Here is an 8,541-nt window from a genome sequence, read left to right as displayed (position 1 = left end):
CCAAGTAGGTGCTCTGACTAAGTCCAATTAGTCTTTTACCCCATTCTCTCAATATCCTTATCCCTAGGATATAGGCAGCTTCTCCAAGGTCCTTTTAAGCGAAACACTTCCCAAGCCAGGACTTAATCTCCTGCAAAGTTGGGATGTCATTTCCTATGAGTAGTATGTCATCCACATACAGTACCAAAAAGCTAACTATACTCCCACTAGCTCTGACATATACACATGACTCATCTTCGCTTCTCGAAAAACCAAACTCTTTGACTTTCTCATCAAAACAAATATTCCAACTGCGAGATGCTTGTTTCAATCCATAAATGGATCTCTCAAGCTTGCACACTCTATCAGGGTACTCTGCACTGACAAAACCCTCTGGCTGACTCATGTAAACATCCTCAGCCAACTTTCCATTAAGGAAAGCGGTTTTGACATCCATTTGCCATATTTCATAATCATGAAATGCAGCAATGGCTAGCATAACCCTAATCGACTTAATCTTCGCTACTGGTGAGAAGGTTTCATCATAGTCAACTCCCTGAGTTTGAGTGAAGCCCTTCGCAACTAGTCGTTCCTTATAAGTGTGCACTTTCCCATCCATGTTGATCTTCTTCTTGAAGATCCATTTGCACCCGACTGTCTTACGACCCGGTACATTGTCAACCAAGTTCCAAACTTGATTGTCATATATGGACTGAATCTCGCTGTCCATAGCTTCTTTCCATTTAGTAGACTCGGGGCCTGCCATGGCTTCTCTATATCTATTAGGTTCATCCAAATTTACCAGTGTACTATCACTGATAAATGTATCACCTTCCATAGTAATATGGAAACCATAGTAATGCTCAGGTGGATTCCTAACTGTGACATCCCCATTTTCACGGCCAGAAAAGACCGATTTTTGTTTATGCTTGTTTGAAAATCAGAGTAACATTTTAAATAAAAGTGTTGCAGAATTTGTCCCAAAACAAAATATGATAAAGATTTATCAAAAGCATTTCCAAGGAAATGTATTTCATTAAAAGACTCGGGATGTCATGTTCGATACAGATCAAAAGCATAAACAGTACAACATAAGCCTTACTACATTATTTCATATCTACAGGCCTATATCCGTAATCCCTCATCCAAAACATCACATCTATGCTCGAGCGCCACTACCTGTAATACATGAAACTGAGTGGGTCAGGCTTGGGAGCCTGGTGAGCACATAGGGTTTTCAACCCACAATAAATAATTTATTAAATTCATCAACCAACAATAAGCCGATTACCCGTTCCCGTTATCCTCACATTACGTCCCTAAACACCTATCATAAGGGACCTAGACTAAGGATCATTATCGGGATGGACACCACTACTAAGGGGGTTCCTCAACAATAAATGTCCTAAAGGCAACCATGAGGGGGATGGAGTACACCGGTGAACACATCATTCACAAACACCTACAGGTTGCGAGCCTGCTAGCGTTCCACTGGACTGTCTAGAAGAGTCCGTGGTCGTCATCTATACTTCGCTAGATGACTGGATCACCAACAACATCGAGGCCTCTCATCATTTTTATCACACATCGTCTTATTACATATACCCATGTTTTACCCCAACATTTTTGTAGATATAAAATACATATATAGTTTAAATCATTTAAAACGTGTATAAAATCATTCATCCAACATAGACAACAATTATTCAGATAATATGCACACATAGCACGTAATTTATATAAAATACTTCATATCTATGTGTAAGATGAAAGTAAGTATGCACTCACCTGATTAGGTGGTGACTGTTGGATTAATGTCTAAGTCCATAACTATAATTGGTAAGACTTGACCCGACCCGGCATGGTCCATTTGGGTTGCATGGCATCATGCATTTGGATAGACTATAATGAGAGAAATAACACTTAAGGTTGGTTAATATATTATAAGTTCTAATATATTAATAAGGTTATTTAATTAGTATTGATCAAGAATTAATTTGGAATTAATTAAGTGATCAAAAGGAGACTAATTAAATATATGGGTTGATTGTATAAATCATTCATTCTTATATATGTGGGCTTGTGATCCAAGATTCCTTATGTTGGACTAAGTCCATGGGGTGACCCATGGATACTCCATGGAGGTTAAAATCCATGGAGCATAAGGAATGGGTAAAGTTATGAGTTACATGGTGTAACCCTAATAGCCACCATATAAAAGAATCCCATGGCTCAAGAAATCGTGCACTAAGGTGTGAGTGTGAGGGCTAGACGATTTCAAGGAGTGTTCAAGTTTCTCTCAAGTTATTCCAAGTGTATTTGGTGTTGTGTGAACCATTTGAGGTGTCACACTTGGGGCACTAGGCACTCAAGCTTCATGAAGACATTCTACATCAAAGAGGTATGTATTCTATCTTGTTATATTTATTATTTTGTATGCTAGATTAGGATAATACCTTGGATGTTCATAATTGTATGTATAATAGAGAAAACATAGATCCAAGGTATTTAGGGTTGCATGTACACTTAGGAGTGTTAGAATGCTCATAACCCAACAGTGGTATCAGAGCCTAGGCTTGTTTTCTTGTTATACTTGCAAAAGTAGCTGAAAAATCGAGTTGGATGCATATATTCGATTGTTTTGGCTGGAATTGGACTAGGAACATTACCCTAAGATGTTTTTGGACTTGTAAACTTGTTTTTGATGTGGTAATGTTCATGCTAATCCAATTTCTAAGATAATTGTCATAATTTCAAGATTTGTATTAGTTTGTATGTTCATGCTAATTTCTTGAAGATTGATGATTTAAATTATCTTGTTCTTATGAGGTTCTTAGATTAATAGAAAAGTTGTGTGAAATAGTTGTTTTCAATCCATTTTAATCTAAGAGTTGATTCCAAAGTGTGTTTTTGTAACTTGTCCTCAAGTTATATGAAAAGTCACATTTAAGAATCATAAAACTCATAAAAGTTGGCAAAGGTTACAAAATGAAGAGTCTAGTTCTAATTAAATGGTTTTATGACTCCATAACTTGTCCTCAAGTTATGGAGGTTCAAGAGTCTCTTCATTAAATTAAAAAAAAAGTGTAACCTTAATTAGTTCCATAAGTTACAATAAAAAAAGTTATTTTTTTTATTAATTAGTTTAAAGTCTTCCATAACTTGTCCTCAAGTTATGGAACTTAAAGAGTTTTTTTTTAATTAAAACTACTTTAAACTCATAAGTTATGGAATTAATTAGTTTTGAATAGTTTCAAAACTTGCCCTCAAGTTTTGGAATTTGAAAAGTTTTCACTTATGAATACTTTAATTCCAAGTTAGCCCTTAGAATTTTAAAAGTTAAAATTCAACCCTTATACTTTATAATATTATAAGTTAATAATATTTATATATATGTATAAGAGTAAAGTCAGTCTTACCGTTAGTAGGCCTCATTCACGAAGCCGGTCTATAAGGGGGGTATAAGGTTACTGCCTATAAAATGGCAGTTTAATGGGTGTCCACTCTCACCCACCGCTTCCTTGACTGGTGGAGGGTCATTAGCCGAACGGGTAGGACAAGGACTATAATTCTCCTTTCATTAAAAGTATTAATGATAAATACTAAGTAACTAAACTCTTATTAATACCCAATCTTAGTTACTTAGGAAAATGTGAATTTGGTGCTAACCCATGAAATTACACTTTGCACTTTGCTTAAGTCGTTAGTGGAGCGTGTGTGGTTAACCGGCACACTAACCTGGACTTAACAAGGTAGGCAAAGGGTAACTTAATATTTATCATAGTATCGGTGGAGCGTGTGTGGTTAACCGACACACTGATTAAGGGGTAAATATTAAGGGTACCAAGTATATTTGCATGGTTATTCACACCTTGTTTTGTGATCCTCGGCATCCCAGTCACAAAACCTGAAGGGCACACTCGAGATTGAAACATGCCTTTGAACAGTTCAATGAATCTCAAAGATCTAGGACTTTCAAATCCAATTAAAACCTAATAAATTATTTCGTTTTTGATGGTGGAAATTGGTGAATCGTCATTCACCTACCTTCAAATATTTTATAGCTTGGATTACGGCATCCCTCTTCTAAGTTATAAAATAGTTTGTTGGGTCCTAGCCTTAATATTTCATATTGGGTGTCATATTAAGGACTTTAAATCAACTATCTTGAATATCTCCCAAAAAGATGTCTGGTCTAGACATTTATGATCTTCCCAAATCTCTTGAAACAAACTTTCCTAAATGAAGATGATGTCCCATGGATATCATACTTCTTTCACCTCCTCCAATTATTCTCCCTAACCTACAAGTTCCTAAAAAGTTTAAGGTCACTCAAGCCCTATTGGCAAGGCAAGGTCTAGGTGTGATCACATCTTGGAGATGTAGTCACATGTTGACAAGCCGGGAGAGTTGGGTGTCAAAGTCTTGAGAAAGTTGGTGGCTCAACTACTTTCTAAGTCACATAGTGAGTTCTTTTGGGAATCCTATGAAACAGACTAAGACAAGACCCTTAATGATCTTATCTATTTGCTAAGATCAACTTCCTAAAACGCTATGGACATTGACAATGATGACATTGGATATCCAGTAAAGCTCTCTCTTCCCAATGGAAAGGGATGGGCCATAGTCAACTCGGTTGACCCAATGGTAAAGAGAGAGGCGAAGTCTGAGATAGTCCCATTATCAAGGGTCCATAGGTAACTATTGCCAAAGGAAGGGGCATTGGTTACGAAGCTGCCAAATTTACCTAAGGATGTTAAAGTCAATAAGTTTGGCTCTACTTCAGGTAAAGTCCATTGTCTAACTCTATTAAGTACATGCTGATTCTGATCGCGAAGATGGATTTCAATCGCATGGTTCGGTGATCAGAATTTTGGGCTATTACTTAAGAGTTATGATATTTATATTGCTTAGGAATAGATAACAACAAGGTTTTCATATGGATTGTAAGGATAAGTTTTTCCGCAAAGTTTTAAAATAAAAGAAAAAGCTTTTGATTTTATTTATTTTAAGTATCCTTACAATGGCATTTGTGAAAAGTTGTTGCTTATAAGATTCCATTGATAGCAATATTGGAAAAATGGATTTGATTCTTTCGGTTGTGGTAGTGTCTAATATTACCAAATAAGGAAAGATTCTCATCACCCAAGGTTCAATTGGACCGAAACTTGGAATCATGCAAGTTGTATAGTATGATGAATGAGAACTTTCAGCTTGGAAAATTAAGACTAATTCCTTATGTGAATAAGGAAAGGACTAAGGGATCGAGTACACATTCTTGTGCACTGGTCAAGTCCACCACAAAAAATCAAGAAGACTATTCGTCATGATTTACTTAAGTTCAGTAAATATGGTTATACTTATAAGTTTAAGTATAAGTCTGTAGCATTGGAGAAGTTTCAATGTGAGACAAAACGAATAAGAAGAATCAAAGTATGGCAGAAAGATAAAAGTTTCTCAAATCTAAAAAGATGGGAGAGTACTTTAGTATCATGTTTATGATCATCTTAATGATTAAGATACCATATCACAATTGGTCCTCTAAAGTCAAGAAGAGGAGTCATGAATTGTTGAAATGGTTAAATCAAAAAGATGAGTCATACTTCGTTCCAAAACAATTCTTAGAGTCATACTCCAAGATTGTAACTTGAGTGACATATCTTAAAGAGGGTTTGTTAACACTAGTCAAATGTAAGAGTAAAAGGTTATCTACTCTTGTACATTTAAAATTAGTAAGTTGTGATGTTTTGGATAAAACAGAGACCAACTTAGGCCAATTGTGTAAAGTGTTAGTCTTGATAAAGAATCCGCACTATCTCTTGAATATTTGACAAGGGAGTCTTATATGTCAAGAGGACAGTGGGAGTCTTAAAGCTCTTGAAAGTTTCAAGACTTAATCAAGAATAAAACCTAAAGTCCTTCACTAGCACACGACTTGAGGTTTATAACCTATCGTGTTGAAATTTTTGTGCCTATTCAAGTTGGCTTTGCATAGGAGTTCTGAGAGTTCTCAATTGGTTGCACAACTACTTGGAAGCAATGGCAGGCACATGAGCTGCCAAATGGCAAGAATTTAAGATTGCACAAGTTTAATCAATATGAGTTTGGATTTATCACTAACATTGTCTTGTGATTATGGTTTTGACAAATTCACATGGATAAGAACACATACACTATTAAATCTAAGTGTCATAAGGTTTCTCTCCGATTCATGAAAATGATGGTGAGGAAACACTTTCACTAAGTAGATTTTAGCTAGATAGCAATTGTGATATTTGCATTCTCAAAGTCGTTAGTGGAGCGTGTGTGGTTTACCGGCACACTAACATGGACTTGTGAGAAGTGGCAAAGGTCTAAACAATTGAGACTATGATTACGACATCCCTTTTCATAGTTCTAAAATTGTTTAGACACACATGTGAGCTATCTAAGAGAGGTGTATGATTTTGATAAAGTTTTATCAAAACAATCTAGTATCAGAAATCTGCACTTTGGTAAGAAAGTCAGCTGATTTCTGAGTACATGTCAAAGCTAGTGGGAGCATAAGTGTTATGCTAATAATCATCATGTTAGTGGGAGCATGATAATTATGACAAAGGTTGCAAGTTAGCAATGTTAATTATAGAAAACAAAAGTTTCAATTCGTGAGGTTGCAGGGGTTGAAAAAGTTGTTTTGCTATAATTAAGGGAGAGGAAATTATACTTCATTTCAATTCTAAAAGCTTAGATTGAGATTTTAATCGTATTTAATCAAGGATATATATATGAATTTCATGTTGGAATGGCTCAACATAAGGAAATTCTATATATGGGTCCATTATTTGCGTTCTAAAATTCGATTATGATTACGGCATCCATTTTCATAATCTGAATTTTGAGAACTTGGCAAATTGAAATGGAAATATTATAGCAAAAGACTGGTTTAGTCTTTATGTGAGACATCATGAATCGTGTCCCATATGCTTCGGATATAGGATCGATTACATGTGCTATATTCATCCTTTCTAAAATTTTCCAAATGCCTGGGGCATTATGAAGGGAAAAGGTCTAGAATTGGATATGACTAAAATGATTAAGCAATTGTCGAGGACAATCTAAGGTTTACCAAAGATTGGTTGCTCAAGGACAGTTGGAAGTATAATGTTAATTCTGGAAGGACCATATTGACATAATCTGTAAGGAGGCAACTCTTGTTCAAAAGTGATAGTCAAAAATGGAATATGGAAATGTTTCAAAGTTAGAAATTATTCAATCTGTGTAAGATTAGGAAACTTAATGAAAGAAGGATGTTTCCAAGGAGCTGATCTCCTTTGGAATGCTCTGTAATGATTGTTGTCAAGTCTTTCTGACTTCGCGCATAATCATTAAGAGGATCAATGCATATAAGTTTAGAATCTAACAGATTTCAGTAAATGGCATGAATTTGGAATTCTTGCATTTGCAGTAAGGATTTGGGACTGTGAAAAGAGGATCATTGGAGTGATGTTCAATTGATCTATTTTACAAAGTAAAGATCATAGACAAACATAGTATGCATACTTGGTGTATGACATGACTAGTGTTTAGAAAACATAGTGTACATGCTTGGAGCATGGGACAACTATTGTTTTAAATTCAAGTATAAAGTTGATAAAACCGAAACAATGAATAATGAGTAATCATTATGGTGATAAATAAAAGTGTTTATTTATATTCATAGGGTTTGATACCATATTTGATTCATTTATTCTTGTGTTTCACTTTGCATGTTTTGACTTCCAGAATAACTAAGTCGCTCTTCCTGAATGATTAAGTTATTCAAACCATCCACAGTCGGTCATACGTTGGAAGTAGATATGAATCAAGACTGTCATGAGTTGGTTTGTAGAGGTCCAAGTTGGTGGACAAAGTGGTGCTACAACACTCATGAGTGCTCATAAGTTCTGAGTATTGGATTCAACACGCGCTCATTTGAATCACTTCATGGATTTTATCACGAGTGATCATGAGACGATAATATCTTATATTCTTCAAACCTAGAGATATGAGTTGTTACTATGAGTTGGTTATACATTGATTGCACGAAAACGCATTGGTAACTCGATGTTATAAAACGTGCCTTTGTGTATGATTCAACAAGTAGTAGAACAAGCCATATGAGTCGAAGTTTATCCATTCCTTTTACCTTCGGGATAAAAGCGATATCTGTGGGCCCCTCGATGATTTAAAGATGATACATGTGAGTGCTTGGCCAAGCCAGGACTGATTTGATTTGTTCAATCAGTCAGTCATCATGAATCGGAAATCGGGAAACAACAAATGGACAGAGAGAATGATTGATAATCCATGTCTTAGTCCATATGATATCTAGAATGGAGGAATATATGATCCCTTATCTAATGGACAAGTCATTGATAAAGGTCAGAGTTCATCGACAAGGTCAGAGTTCGACAGAAGCTTTTGAGAGCTACGATTGCTGATCGGTTCCTGAAGTCATACGCAATAATAGTTTTAGACTTATCCAAGTGGGAGACTGTTGGATTAATGTCTAAGTCCATAACTATAATTGGTAAGACTTGACCC

Source organism: Lactuca virosa, chromosome 3 (genome assembly GCF_052849685.1).
Source record: "Lactuca virosa cultivar CGN04683 chromosome 3, Lactuca_virosa_CGN04683_v6, whole genome shotgun sequence".
NCBI classification, from domain to species: domain Eukaryota; kingdom Viridiplantae; phylum Streptophyta; class Magnoliopsida; order Asterales; family Asteraceae; genus Lactuca; species Lactuca virosa.
Note: the sequence above shows the minus strand (reverse complement) of the source record.